This window comes from Strigops habroptila, chromosome Z (assembly GCF_004027225.2).
Source record: "Strigops habroptila isolate Jane chromosome Z, bStrHab1.2.pri, whole genome shotgun sequence".
Taxonomy (NCBI): Eukaryota; Metazoa; Chordata; class Aves; order Psittaciformes; family Psittacidae; genus Strigops; species Strigops habroptila.
Genome location: NC_044302.2, coordinates 71,996,152 through 72,010,775, shown reverse-complemented (window position 1 = coordinate 72,010,775; position 14,624 = coordinate 71,996,152). Strand labels below are relative to the sequence as shown.

Genomic DNA, 14,624 nt, shown 5'->3' with positions numbered 1-14,624 from the left:
AGAATTTGCTGTACTTTACAGACTGTGAGTACATGTATTGTAAATTAAGTGTAGTGAGAAGCTGTGCTGTGATAACTAAGAAAAAGTAGTTTTAGGTCTCCATTACAACTCATTCATTCTGTATGCTATGACAAGAAGAGTTTTGTTTTATGGCTGTGGTAGTAAAATAAGCCTTTAGAGTCCTTAGGAAATGTGTGTACCATAACCTTTTAGTGTACATCATGTTAATACTAATCTGTTATGATAGTTCTTTAATTTTAATGTTGCCATTCAGTTTTTCCTTCAGTTCTTTCAGAACATATGAGGAATCCTAAAATGGATATTCATGTGTGGCAAATTTTTTTTTGAAAATGTGCTTTCATATTTCTGATGCTCTTGAGGCATATTCAGAAAGACTTCAGACATATGGTTTCTTGTTTTTCATCTACTCCTTTGGGCATCACACATTCAAAGAGTCTACTGTCAGAGCATAAATATAATTCCCACTAACAGCCTGGGACAGGCAGCATTTACCAGTGGTAAAACATGAGACTAGGATTAAAAGATTTTGAGTTGTAGCTGCAGCTCTGCCCTTGGCTTGCTGAATGACCTCAGGCAGTTGCATCCATCTCTTTATTTTTGTTTCAAATGCATTGGATAATGCTGGTCTTCCTCTATTACCAAAATTGCTTTGAAGATTAATTTGCCACTGTTTAAGCTGTAATATTTATAATGCAAATAACAATAGAACTCTAAGTACTGCGTCCTGTTAAAAATAGCAGAACATATAATGAAGATTGTAGGTATTTGGTACAATATAGCTTTTGCATTGAATTTTTTGCACAGGTATTTGTGGTCATGTATTGTGTTCTAGTTCCAGATCTGTCCCCAGTTACAGGATTTGGTTAAATCATTCAGTCTTTCACACTACCACTTTGTTGCAAAATGGGAACAATTTCAAATCAACTTCAGCAGGTATTGAAGCTTAGTCTGGGAAACAAATGCAAGTAATAATTCTTAGACTTTTTAAATTTTATTTAGAAAAAAACCCACAGAATTTTCATGTATAACTGTAGTACTGGTTATATGATTATACCTTAGAATATACACAGATGGTTAATTAAATATACCATTGTTAGATAGTCAAAATGAACATAGTATGTGTATGCAAATTGAACTAGCAAAGCGTACATTAGGTAAATAGTTTTAAAATGACCTAACATCTTAGACTCTGCATTTTCTCTATGCTAAAAATGTTTCATATTTTAAAAACAATTAATTGTAGTGAACACAAAGACAGTTTTAGAGAAATATCACTCCAGACTCCCTTTGGTGATTTTATTATCTATTATAACAGGCTTAAGTGAAAAAGAAGCAGCTAGCATAACAAACTGGATGACTTGCAGAGCTTAAGCATTTTCATTCTCAGCCCTGTATCCAGGCACATGTATGTGAACCTTTACCATGTCTTGGTAGAGACATGGGAACTTCTTAAAATGTACTAGCTAGATAATTTATCGTGCTACCATATTCTTATGGACTTGGCATTGTGCCATGCTCTAGAATAAAGGGATATGGGTTTTCTTCCTAATAACTTTGATATTCTGAAGATCCTTGTTTATTAAAATGCTTTTAATAACCAAGTATTCATGTCACTGCTGTTTCATAATTATTATATATGTAATATTGAACAAATAGCAATGGAGCTTTTCTTTGAAGAGTGTAGGACCAGTTGAGGCATAACCGATTTTATTAGGCATATTTCCATTAAAATATAAAATACCTAAAGTGCTTATTTAACATGATGATTGGCAACTAATGAATTTAAGGAAGGTGTTCTTGGGTAGTAATGTACTAAGTAAACTTTCAACACATATTGCTGGAGTTCTGTCTGCAACAGACATTTCAGAATATTGGAGAATATGATTTGTGAAGAAAGTTGGTAAACTAGTCATGAACAAATGTATCTGTAGCATCTCACTCTGACTGTCTGTTAGAACCTACATTTAAACCAGAGTATTGATGTGACGAGTGTGTTGTTAGAAATATATTTTGATCTGGTGCTTTCATAATATTTTTGTCTTAGCTCTATTTAAACTAGTTCCATTTAAATTATGAAAAGATGTGGATTGCTTTCTTTTTTTTTTTAACTTTGTCTCAAACTCTGTTGAACTATTTATTTAATTAAACTTGTATTTGTGCAATTTTAGTGCAAGAGAAAGGAAAAGTACTGCCACAAGTGTGGGTTATTTTTTGGTTTTTGTGTGTGTGTTTTTGTTGTGGTCCATCCTCCCTGGCAACTGCGATTAGAAATAAATGCAATGTGTCTTTTCTGGGACTTGAGATAATACCGCAGCTGTATAGTAGATATCTCTGCTTCTATTCTGTATGGTGATGAGATGGCATAGATTATTATTATAATAAAACCATTCATTCCCAACATTTAGTATATTTGTGTGTAGAAGTGGCAGGTAGTAAAGAAAATAGCAGGGATTCTGTTTCTGTGTTGTTATTTGTTTGTTTCCCTTTCTGCCCCCTTTTTTTTATCTCTTCCCATACCCTATGTTTTGTTGAATTTCTTGATAACAGGGTTTAGGTTTTTTTTTTTTTTTTCCCCTTAAAGGAGTAATGAGGGTATTTTAAATTAATTTACCCTCCATTAGTTGTCTGATCTCAGAACTACTGAATCCATTTTTATTGTCTTGATGATGCAAGACAAAAAGGCCGTACATTAGGAATAGGGCTTATTTAGGTGACAACACTTGGACACCCGCCTGTTGCAACCGGTTGCAATTTGAACTTAACGCTTGAGCAGCTATGCTCTTGGACACTGAAATGAGAAAATAAAAATTCCAGTACACTTTGCTTTCAGCTGCTCAGGTATAGAATATACATTTTGAGATACACGTTTTTCTAGATATGGTGAGGTGCTTGAATACCTCCCTTTGGTTATCATCCCACATGATACTCCCCTTCTCTTGGGAGAAGCCTGGGGAGGAATTAATCTGAAAGAAAATTAACATTTCCTTCTCATATGACTGACTGTCTTGCATCCCCTTGTGCTTGCTTTGCATTTCTTTACACTTGCAATAGTGTTTTCATTTGCACATCAGTACTGCTTTAGTACTTACTGAAATGATATGCAAACTGAGACATACTACGTTTATGACATATTTATAGAAGATTTCACTGTCCTAATGATTCTGCATAAAATCTGTTCTTAAAGGAAGCTGAAATAGAACAGAATTCTCCATACAGTGCTGAGGAGGAAGGGAGAGAGTTTGGGAAAAAATGTCTGTACAAACCACCAAGCTGAGCACGAAGTACCTTTCCCTACTTTCTGCAGAGAGAAGGATTGCTTGGGCCTTAAGTATCCATTCTTCTACAGCACCTTGATCTTGGGGATCCTCAGCCAAAAGGCTGTATTTTCTGCGTGGTGTACTGTTGGATAACTATTTATTCTACTGTCCTTATTGCTGGTTTCGGGTGTGGTGTGTAGATACTAATTTGGTATATGGATTTTTGACATAGACTTGATAAGAATGAAAGGCTGGCCCAGAGATATGTATCTGTATTTCAGAGATTCCCAGAAAGGGGTATTATGGTGATTGATGAGAGGAATGCAGCAGTCCATTATCAGTTTCATGTCGGTCTGCAGTACCAACCTGTTGTGATATGAATAGGGGTGTATACTCCAGAAATGCTTCCTAAAAATGAAATGAAACCTTATGCCTCACACGAGGATGAGGATTAAGTCCTGTACAAAATCAGTTTAAATAGATTTGGTATGTTGTAGTCCCAAAGCAGTGAAGAGGCAATACTTCTTTTGTAGTGAGATTTCATGTTTGTGTTTCCACCAGGATTTCTGCCTGCTGTGCAGTGTTACTGGCCTACCAGTTTTCAAAGTAGGACTTCTGTTGGATTTTGCCTTTTTTTTTTTTTTTCTAATAGGTTTTATATGTGGACTTTTCTTCCATATTCTCTGGGAATACACTTGTTCAACATGTTTCAGACTTTATTGCCTGTTACTGAAAGTATAGGTGATGGAAATTGCCGGATAAAACTGAATATGAAGTTATGTTTTTTCATGTTTCTGATTATATGACTCTATTTAAAGTATGTTCTGTTAGAACTTTTATCCTGATATAATTTAAGTATTTGCTGACTATTATTTGGTATTATTTCAGATTTAAGCTTAAAAAGGATGAGGTTGTATCATGTTTGTCGTATTTTCTCATTTTAATCATGTCCATGTTTTGTGACAGCTGATAATTAATTTCCAAATCAAATTCTTTTCTGTGCCAGAATCTATTAGAGCATGTTAAGGAAATGCTATTTGGTCCATGTTCTCTGAGGCTGTCGTGGTTTGAGCCCAGCCGGTAACTCAGAACCACACAGCCGCTCGCTCACTCCCCCCCCTCCCTTCTTCCTCCCCCCGCTCCCGGAGGGATGGGGAGGAGAATGGGAAGAATGCAACTCCCACGGGTTGAGATAAGAGCAGTCCCGCAACTAAGGTATAACACAAAACCACTACTGCTACCACCAATGATAATAACGATTAGTGAAATAACAAGGGGAGAGGATACAATTGCTCACCACCCGCCGACCGATACCCAGCCCGACCCGAGCAGTGATCTGGGCCTTCCGGGTAACTCCCCCCGGTTTATATACTGGGCATGACGTGCTGTGGTATGGAATACCCCTTTGGCTAGTTTGGGTCAGGTGTCCTGTCTCTGCTTCCTCCCGGCTTCCCCTCCTCCCTGGCAAAGCATGAGACTGAGAAAGTCCTTGGTTGGAATAAACATTACTTAGCAACAACTAAAAACATCGGTGTTATCAGCGTTGTTCCCAGGCTGAAAGTTAAAAAACACAGCACTGCACCAGCTACTAAGCAGGAGAAAAATGACTGCTATAGCTGAACCCAGGACAGAGGCTATAGTCAGATGTCTTCTCTTTTTTTCCTTCAGTTTTACTGTCTTAATGGAGGTAATCTCGGCACTGCTGGGTTACTTGGCATTTTTTAATCAAATCTTTGCTTTTACAGAACAAGCAGGTACTTGGCAGGAAATGGATCATCTTTTATTTTGTTATGATAATACACAGGTGAGGCCTACTAGTGAATTTGTTAGAAACAAAGAAAAAAGTTTTGGAAAAAAAATCTAAACAAATTTTCACATTCCTTGAAACCACAATACTTTGTTATTAAGTCTTGATAATTTACATTATTTTAAAACATTGTTCTTACAGCAAGAGAATACTAATATGGCTGTTCAAAAAAATTCACTGTAGTGACTTTAAACTCATTGCTATTTTTAAAATAAATCGAAAGGAGATACCATAGAATCCTGTATTTCTTCTTTTAATTAGAACTTGTTATGTATCGGTCAAGCCTAGTTTCAAATTTCTGTTATATACCTTTGGTTGTTTCTTTAATTCAAAATAAAGTAGTGAACGATGTAGAAGTAGTAGTGAAATAGTTCACTAGGTGGAGACTACCTATACTGTTTGATTACAGGTTTGCTGGAGGTAAGGATATTTTAAAAACAAATGGAGTGAGAAGGTGAGACCGTCCATAAACATTTTCCCCCCACTCCAAATCAAAATGATGATCACTTTTCAGAAATCATTCTGGGAGTACGGTTAATCTTACAGTGCGTGTCCCAAGCTGCAGAAGAGTGGTGTTGATGATTTGCTCTTCATCTTTGAATTTCAAGTGAAGTAATGATTCACATCAACAGCTTTTCTTGTTGTGAAAGACATCGTGTTGTCCTTCATTTAACCAACTGGATATAGCTGTAAAACATATAAGACCATGTGTCTTTTAAGAGGAAAATAATGCTCTTGATTATTTTTCTTTTAGCAATCTAAATTCCATATTCCTGAGCTTAAAATAACTAACAGGATTAGCATTGGAAATATATGTGTGCAGCATAAATGTAATAATTCTATGCATAAAATTCACTGCAATTTTCAAGAGTGTGAAGTGCGATAAAATAATGAGTGTAAAGATAAAAAGAACATTTCGGAAATACTTATTCTAGGAGTATGATATAGGAATAAAAATTAGTTCGAGATGTATAATGGAGTAGATTTTCTGAAAACTAAAGGTAGTAAATTAAAATGTTTGACATTTTAAAAATTCTTAAACCTTGTATAATGCATACCACATTTTCTAAAATAATAACCTAATAGTTTCAAAACTGTAATATAAAACAAAATAATAGCTGACTGTTAATTTTACTTTCATAATTGTAGTTAATATAATAAAATTCTAAATGGGAATAGGTTTGGAAATTGATGCTCTAGTCAGCTTATTTAACTGATTTGGAAATTCTTACTTGCTAAGCTATGCCAGGTGGTAATTGGAATAGTAACAGGTGTGGAAAAAAATCTCTAAATTATCTGGTAATAAGTAAATGTTGCAAAATACCTAATTTTAAAATAAAAAGAAGCCATGCTGCATTCTAATCTGTCTAAAAATCAATTTTATAAATGTGTTAATTTTTCATTGTTTTGAAAGTCTTGTTCAAACTGATGTGAGATGGCACCAGATGGCCAATAGCGAAGTACCTCATTGTAAAGTGGAACTACATGGTAGCTACATGAACCAGGTTCTTGATCTTTTCCAAAGTGAAATGATAAAATTGGTTACTGTTTATTGCCATTGTTTGTCTCAACTTATGGCTTCTCATGTTTACTCTATTTTGGGATGGGTTGTGATGTTTCTGGCAATGGAAACATCCAGATATTTTTGGGCACATATTCTGTTAATTTTAATATAAAACACTGTATACATAGATGTGCAAAGTGGAAATATTTGGCTTGATGCTGTTTGCCAGTATAGTTTTTATTTTTAATATTTGATGTTCAGGTAAAGCTCATCTGTGAAGTCTTTGCAATATAGTGTAAAGTGTAGTATAGTATAGTATTCTCTGCAATATAGTGAAATCATGCTAGAATTCAATCAGTCTGTATGATTTGTGTCTTGACCTGTTATTTTTTATTTTAGAATTTCTCTCAAATAGACTAACCATGGTTAGATATACTTGGGGATGATTTAGAGACAGAGAGCACTTTTTTCGTAATTTTATGTAATAAATGAAACTAAAATTTGCTAGTAAATGTTACTGATTTCCCAAAGACTCTGTAAACCACAATATAATGCTTTGAGGTGTAGGTTAGAATTACCTAGTATACATTAAATTTTTAGCCTTTGCATATTTTAAATAAAGTACATGTTTTTGTTGTTTGCTGCTCAAGTTATGGAAACTGTATTTTAATACCCAATGTCTAAACATGTCATGCATTTTTTTCAGTATAAGCTCTCAGAGAGAGGGGTAGAAAGAAGGGGAAGGTAGGTGATGCAGTCTGCTCTGCCTCTGAATCAGCTGAATGCACTTTCTCCTTTTTCTGACTAAGGGAAATGATGCCCATGGCACAGCTTGTACCAAGTGTATTCATAAACACCTGACACCTGTATGAGAAGAGCATAAATACTGACTAAAAGCAGTAGTCTGCATTTCTTTGGTATAGTGAGTTCATTAATTAAGCTTAGTTTTCTTATTTGTGTCCCCTGCGCAGCTCTAGCAGCCTCTGTTGATAGCAGTAACTTGGTTTACATGGCTGGCTGATTTCCACACATCATTGTCATCTTTGCTTTAAGTTCTGGTGTGTTATTTCCAACTTCATACAATCAATATAAGATTCCTTTTGTTGTTTTCTTATGGAATGTGAGCCTGTGAAAAGCTTAATTTTGGATTTTGCTAGGAAAGTCTAATCCTATGAGCTCCTGTCGTTTAAACAAAGTGTCCTTGTTTGTGCTGCAGCCTGATGAAGATGAGAGTGAGGAAAGAAGCTGGTTGCTATTATGGCAGTGGTGAATGACCATGCGCTGCAATAGGTGACAGACAAGATAGTACAGAATTTGGATGTGTGTATCCATGTGACTGTGGGATATATCGTTCTCAGCCAAGCTGGGAGTTATATGAATACATAACTTGTCTTGTAAAATGCCTATCCAGTGTGACAGCCTGTGTGTAAACTTGTTTTGTGGTTGAGAAATAGCAATCAGTGGATACTCAAATTCGTGTATGCCGCTGTACTGAGAGTCCTGTTTGTTGCATGAAGTTGCTGGGGCATTATGTGCCCTTTTTTCTTTGCAATGTACCTTCAGCAGCAGTAGGAAGAAATAAAAGAAGAAAAAGAGAGTATAAGAATTAGAAAACCTTAGAAGGAAAAGGTAGGAAAAAAGAGATAATGATAAAAATGTGGGAAATACAATAAATACCAGGAAAGTGACAAGAGGGAAGAAGTTGTCTGTGTAGAATCCATTCTTTTAAAGTATATACTTTTGGGAGAGGTGGTTGAGATTTTTATTTTATTTTATATCTTTTTGTGGCATAGGTGTTTACATGCATGGGTAACTTCAATTTTACTAAATAATAAAATTTGCATGGTCTGTTTAAATAGCAGCAGTAATATTGGCTTTGGCTGGAATTCTGCATACTTTACTCTGTCCATTTTGCTTTTTTTCACTGCATAATAGACTGTGAGTGTGCTCATATTCATTATGTAGTCACTTGCTCTTTTGTTTTCTCCATGACTGCTCTTTGATTGCAAGGAAACACATTATATCTCAGTGAACATCAGAAAGCGGTTTTTTTTTTGGTTTGGTTTTTTTTTTTTGTGTTTTTGTTTTTTTCCCTGGCACTGTGTTCTTTTCTTTATTTGCCCTGCTTATTCTTATTTTCATCTGTCAGTCATGAGTCTGCTCTGAGCTTGTGAGGGAGACTCTCATTGTCACCAAGCAGTGAGATCTGGATTCTATTTAAAATTTGCCAAATCAGCTATTATCATCGCTAAAAAGCTTAGTATTTATTTTCGATCCAGATAATTATTTCGAACTATATTATTTTGTTTCTTGAAGAGAAAAATCTGTTTCTTAAAGAGAAAAATCTGTTTCTTACGTAAATATCCAGTGAAGACTAGCAAATTAATGTAACTTAAAACCAGTGAGAAAATACTTACTGCCTCTCTGTTATTGACATTTAATAAATTAGTCTAAAGAAATAGATTCACTGTCTAGTTGTTATGTGTGTAACAGCTAAAAAGACCAAATGAATCATACTTACTTTATGAAGGCTTAATGTTTTAATCTGAAGTATCATGTGTATTGAGAATATATATCGGCTTTGTTTACTCTGGGCTTACTGGTATAAAAAGTTTTTGTGGAAAAGAGTTTTCACTGAATCATAAAACAACTATTAAAATGTAGGGGCTGCATGTTCTTGTCTGAATTTACACAAAGCAATTTTAAGAGCTGTCATTTCTGCACAGGGACCTCTATACTAGTAAAAAAAAAGGGGGGGGTGGGGAGCGCGTGGGAAGGGCACAATGGCACGTTTGCTGATATGTCGACAGGAATTTTTGGAATGAGGTGGTTTTTGAGGAAGTCTCACGAAGATGAGGTTGTGGACACTGTCTAGTACTAGTTTGGTAGTGAAAATGCTGGTTTGATTAATTATGTTACAGCAACCAAGAAAGGAGGTGTGAAAAGGTACTGGAACGCAAACAAGATTAAAAATGATGCTGAGATGACGAGAAAAGTGGAAAGTAGAGATATCTTTCCTACATTACATTTTTTTTAATCTGTCACTAGGATGTAATACATTCAACAGAAAGGACTTAGTCAACAGATGCAACCGATGGGAGGGATCTAACAGTGATAATAATAAGAATGTAAAGTGCATCTTTAGTGAATGTGCTTGGGTTTTTTTTTTTTTCTTTTTTTTTTTTTTTTTCCTGGAAAGGATGACATTAGCTTTCATCAGACCAAGAATAATCTTCACCAAAAGGTAATAAAAATATTAATGGTCAAGGGAAATAAAGGTTTCAACCAGATTTGACCAAAAAGATTAGATGCAGTCCAGTGTGGGTTCATTTGGAATAGTAGATTTCTTGGATTCATTTTTCTTTCATTTAATTGCTATTGTAATAGTAAAAAATGTGTGTGAAGTGGTTCACTAATACTTCAGAAGACATTTATTATTAAAAGAGTTTGGTACTTTCCTTTGAGCACTGCTTTACTGAAATCCATATGCTGTGTTTGGCTTCCCAGGTTCTGGGAAAGGTACGGGCAATTCTTTCTACTTTTATTTGTAAGCGAAAGTGCTGTTATCTTTCAGCTTCATTTCTAACAACTTTCAGGTATGAAGAAGTAGCAGTATCTGACTACTTATGTATTCATTTTTATTTTTGTCATTTTGTTTTAGTGATACATGCAGTCAGGAAAAGCAGACTGTTAGGCAGAATCTGTTCTGTTTAACAGTGTTAAATACATTATGTTGCATAAAGGAAAATGAAAATTAAAATGAGGGATCTTTTGATGTTTATAATTGTTAACAATAATTTGCTTTCTGTTGCAGTAACTTGCTAATAGTATCGAACACGGGAGATACATTAGTTTTTATGGAAATAATTTGTAAAAAAATATAACAGGAGTAAGTTCACTGTGCATTTTTAAAGAAGTTTTATTGTTATCATCAGAGTACTAAAGAAAAACGTGCTTGAGGGCTTGTAGCAAGGGAAAAATCATCCTGCCTATGATTGTTAGAAATTTCTTAGTGGTATTTTTAACCTTATCAGTGTGCCTTTCTTAGATGCCTTAGGGAAGCCAGTGTTTACTTCTTATAAAGCTCTGATATGGTAATCTGCAGTCATCTTTCAAATAGCTACTGGCTTTCGCTGTGCAAAGAAAATGCAATCTCTTGTATTATGGGAAAAGATATTTATTTATGGGGTGGTGAGGTCTTCTTTTGGCCAATGATAGTGGAGAGCTTTTGTAAATTAGGCTTCTGTGTTCTTCTACAAACTCCAGTACATACCTATCTGCATATTTAGGTGTGTCAGTACTTTTTAAAATCAATCTTCAGTAAAATTTATACTTCAGATTGAACATTAAGATTTAAATCTCTTTGTTCCTGTATTTTAACGCCTTCCAATTGCTAAAAATGCTTAAATATGAGAAGAAGATTTATTTGGAAACAAAGATATTAACTCTCTCCTTTAAAGTTAAATTGAAACTGAAAATGCATTAATTAGTTAAGCTTTCCTGCTGCCATACTTGTAACAGATATTCCTGAATTAATATAGTGAATTCTCTACAGGGACAGTAGAATCTCTGGGGAGAAGTTTAAACTACTTAGGTACAAAAATTTTCAATTCAGTTACCTAAATGAGATAGGTAAAGCATGTAAAGTTCGTGGGGGTGAGGGAGTGCTTTTTACGGTATCTGGGCTACGCGGTTGACAATATTTAGGACTATTTCTTTATAGTAAAATTTCTAACACTAGTTCTGTGTAATCTTGAGCAAAAAAAATGTCTTGGCACAGTATTTTCCTCAATGTATGATTTATTAGCTACTTTGATAGTCCTGTCATTAGAAATTAAATAGTAATACAGAATTACATTTGAATTTAAGATTGGATAACCTCCTGGAGCCTAAACTGTCCTAATTTGTGAGATTTTTCAAGAGAGTTTACTTTTTCTGTCATAGATTACTCAGGCAGTACTTATCCTTGCTGCTCTAGCTGATTATCTAGGAGCCAGAAACAGATATGATGTGTCACATGCATTATTATACCATGCCAGAGAAATATAGCCAAGTGGAATGTGTTGGTATGTGATTTATTTTTCTTTTTTTGGGGTGGTGGTAAGTAGGTTTTTTTGTTTTGTTTGTTTGTTTTCTGTTTGTGTTTTGGTGGTTTTTTGGTGGTGGTTTTTTTTTTTTTTTTTTTTAATTCTTTCCCTTGCTTTCCCTTGCTGCTTTTCTGTATTGTTTGTAGGCATAAACACTTCCTGCACATGACTGAGCTGCTTCAGTTCTGACAGCTAGCGATGTTACAGTTTTGGAGATTTTCTCAAGAGTAGATTTGTCATCTTTAGCATAGTGTCTCCTAAGTCTTGTTTTTCCATTCAAATGTTTTATCCAGGTAGACTCAGAATCCGCCAGGAAGTTTCAAAATTCATATGCAGGAGCTGCAAAATTATATTGTGGGAATCTGGCATGACCCAAAGATGTCACATATGCTGTGCATATGCTTGCTGCTCAGTGGTCAGTGATCCTGGTGATCTTGATGTTCACTGCCCACATACTACACGTACATACATTTCTGTTTGAGAAATTGCAGTTAGAAATGTAAACCTGCCCTTATTTTTACAACACACTAAAATTAAAAAGTCTTGAAATCATTCAGGAGAGTAAAATACTGCTTGGCGTCAACTCAGTAGGTTCTTTTCAGTCAGTGGTAACTATATCTGTAATCAGCTTGGTGGTTACAGGTGCTTTTAAAAATAGTTGCTTACACAAATGATTAAATTTCTTTTAAAAGTCACTGCTAACATACTGATCCAAAAGTGTTCAAGATACTTCAAAATATTTATTTTGGCAAATGTAGCACAGTTCAGCAGTTGTAAGCTCTTAGTTTTACTTTTTCATTGAGGTGATTTACTGGGAGATTAGCAACTTAATTTGCATTCTTATTCCAGTTGTTTCAGTTAGTAGGTCTTTTCATGAAGAATGTATCATACTGATAAAAATAAATCAAATGCACCTTAACACAGTGTTTCACAGATAGATGCTTGTAAGATATTAGCCTAAGATTTTCAGACAGTTAATGAATTTTGACTTGTCTGCATAGCAGCAAGTTGTTCTGTACTTTTTGGTATCTAGAGAAGACTCAAAATGAACAGTTAACGTCTTAGTGGGTCAGTCTTACACTGATAAACTCTGCAAAAAGAACAGCAATGTCAGAAAATCAAGTATTGAAAAATTACTCTCTGAAAACTAAGGGATCAGTTCAACTTTAATTCACTCTCTTGTTAATGTGTAATCTTTAATTTTATGAACAGCTGCATATTTTTCCACAGGACCTTGGTCCATTAACAAGATTCACTTATTCAGTATTCCTTTATCAGAGCATATAGTGTGCAGTCATGGTGTTCATTATTCAAACTGGGCACCAAAAAGAAAGAAAATTCCTTCTAGATGTTTTTGTAATACTTGAATTGTTGCATCTGTAAACTCCATAAAAATTAATTTAACATCACACTACTCCCGTAGCTCATGACTATTATCTGCATTTTACAGCTGAGGGGGGAACTTTAAGCTCAAAAGGTAAAAAGGCTGAAATATTTTGTTGATTTCAAATGTTGATTTCAAAAGATTCCAATGACTTGCATTTTAAATTTTATCATTTTCTTGTAGCACTTTAAACCACCGTTTAGCTGACTTACACTGCAGATACACTAGCTCATCACTTTCGCAGCTTCCTTTTGTAATGTTTTATTGGCTTCTGCTCATGAAAAATTGGATTTTGTGGTTAGCCTGCCATCACACAGGAAGTCCATGGATGAGTAAAGGAAAGAATCAATTTCTTCAAGTAGGTGTGCTCTTTGCTTTAAAAGTGAGATTTACCATTCCCATAGAGTGGTGAAGTTTGCTACACTCTCTTTACATCTACCAATGTCTGAAAAGACGTGCAACACTAGCAATTACAAAATTCTTATTCTGTCCCAGGTTGTATTTGTCCTTAACATTTAGTGAAAAATATGCATTTAGAAAGAAGTGTGGTTGTTTGATTAAAAAATATACAGTAATGGACAGAAATAAAGGAATGGGTTAGAGGCATCTATGCAATTTTGATCCTATTGTTTCGTATGTAAGAATTAACTTTGCAATGTTTATTCTGTTAATTCGTAATTAAGTAATTTAAGATTATTTATAAATAAATAAAAATATAAATTAATAATTTATAAAATAGATTTGGAAATTTTTTAGTGCGTGATGAACAATGAGACTTGGACTTTTATGTCATCATTACTTATCTTTTATGTTTGAGCTAACAGTGATTGGTAGCTGTTGCAGGTTTCACTCTGAATGTGAATCACTAGCAGAAAGGGTAAGGCATCAACTCTGCCTATCCATTAAGTTTTTTCCTGGCAAATGAGATATGTCAATTCTGGATGTTCTTTTCTGAAGTCCAGAGGAGACCATACTCCGGTGGTTACAGACCAGTCTGCCACTGGCTGCCTCTCTCTGTGTGCTGTCACATACCCTGCCTCACCCAGCCCATGTCTTTTTCCTCACCTGAATCTCTCTCCATTCTAACTCATGGTACATGTCTTTTCTGCTTTTATTTGGTCTTTTATTCCCATTTCCCTCCCTGTTTATTCCTCCGATGCAGAATTTGCCCCCTTCTCTCTGCCATTACCTAAATCTCTTTTCTGACTGGTTCTTCCTCCTTCTGGCTTTCAGAACTTTTTTGTGCAGCAGCATGCTTCTGTACCTGTTGCAGTTTTCCATCCCCTCCAACTATCTGTTCTGTCCAGGTAGCTTTACCCTCTTCAGCTGTGCTGTTGTTTTTGGCAGTGTCTGAAAGTATGCAATCACTTTGTTTAGTGTAAATCTTGATCAGTAGTTCTGTGCAATACATGCTGTGTATTATTATGCATTGTTGGTAACAGAAGCCTCGAAGCAGTAGAAAATCTTTACATTAAAAAGGTAAGGAATAGTAATTGGTAGAAATATTGAAAAATCAAGCTTTTTTGCGGATTACATTTCTTCCTGAGTCTTTTAAAAATAATAC

The 14,624-nt window shown here is 34.9% G+C and overlaps 1 protein-coding gene across 13 annotated transcripts in view; it reads left to right on the top strand.

Moving 5' to 3' along the window:
- Positions 1-14,624, top strand: part of KDM4C (lysine demethylase 4C) — a 266,115-nt gene that overhangs the window by 82,924 nt on the left and 168,567 nt on the right. The gene's annotated exons all lie outside the window — the stretch shown is intronic.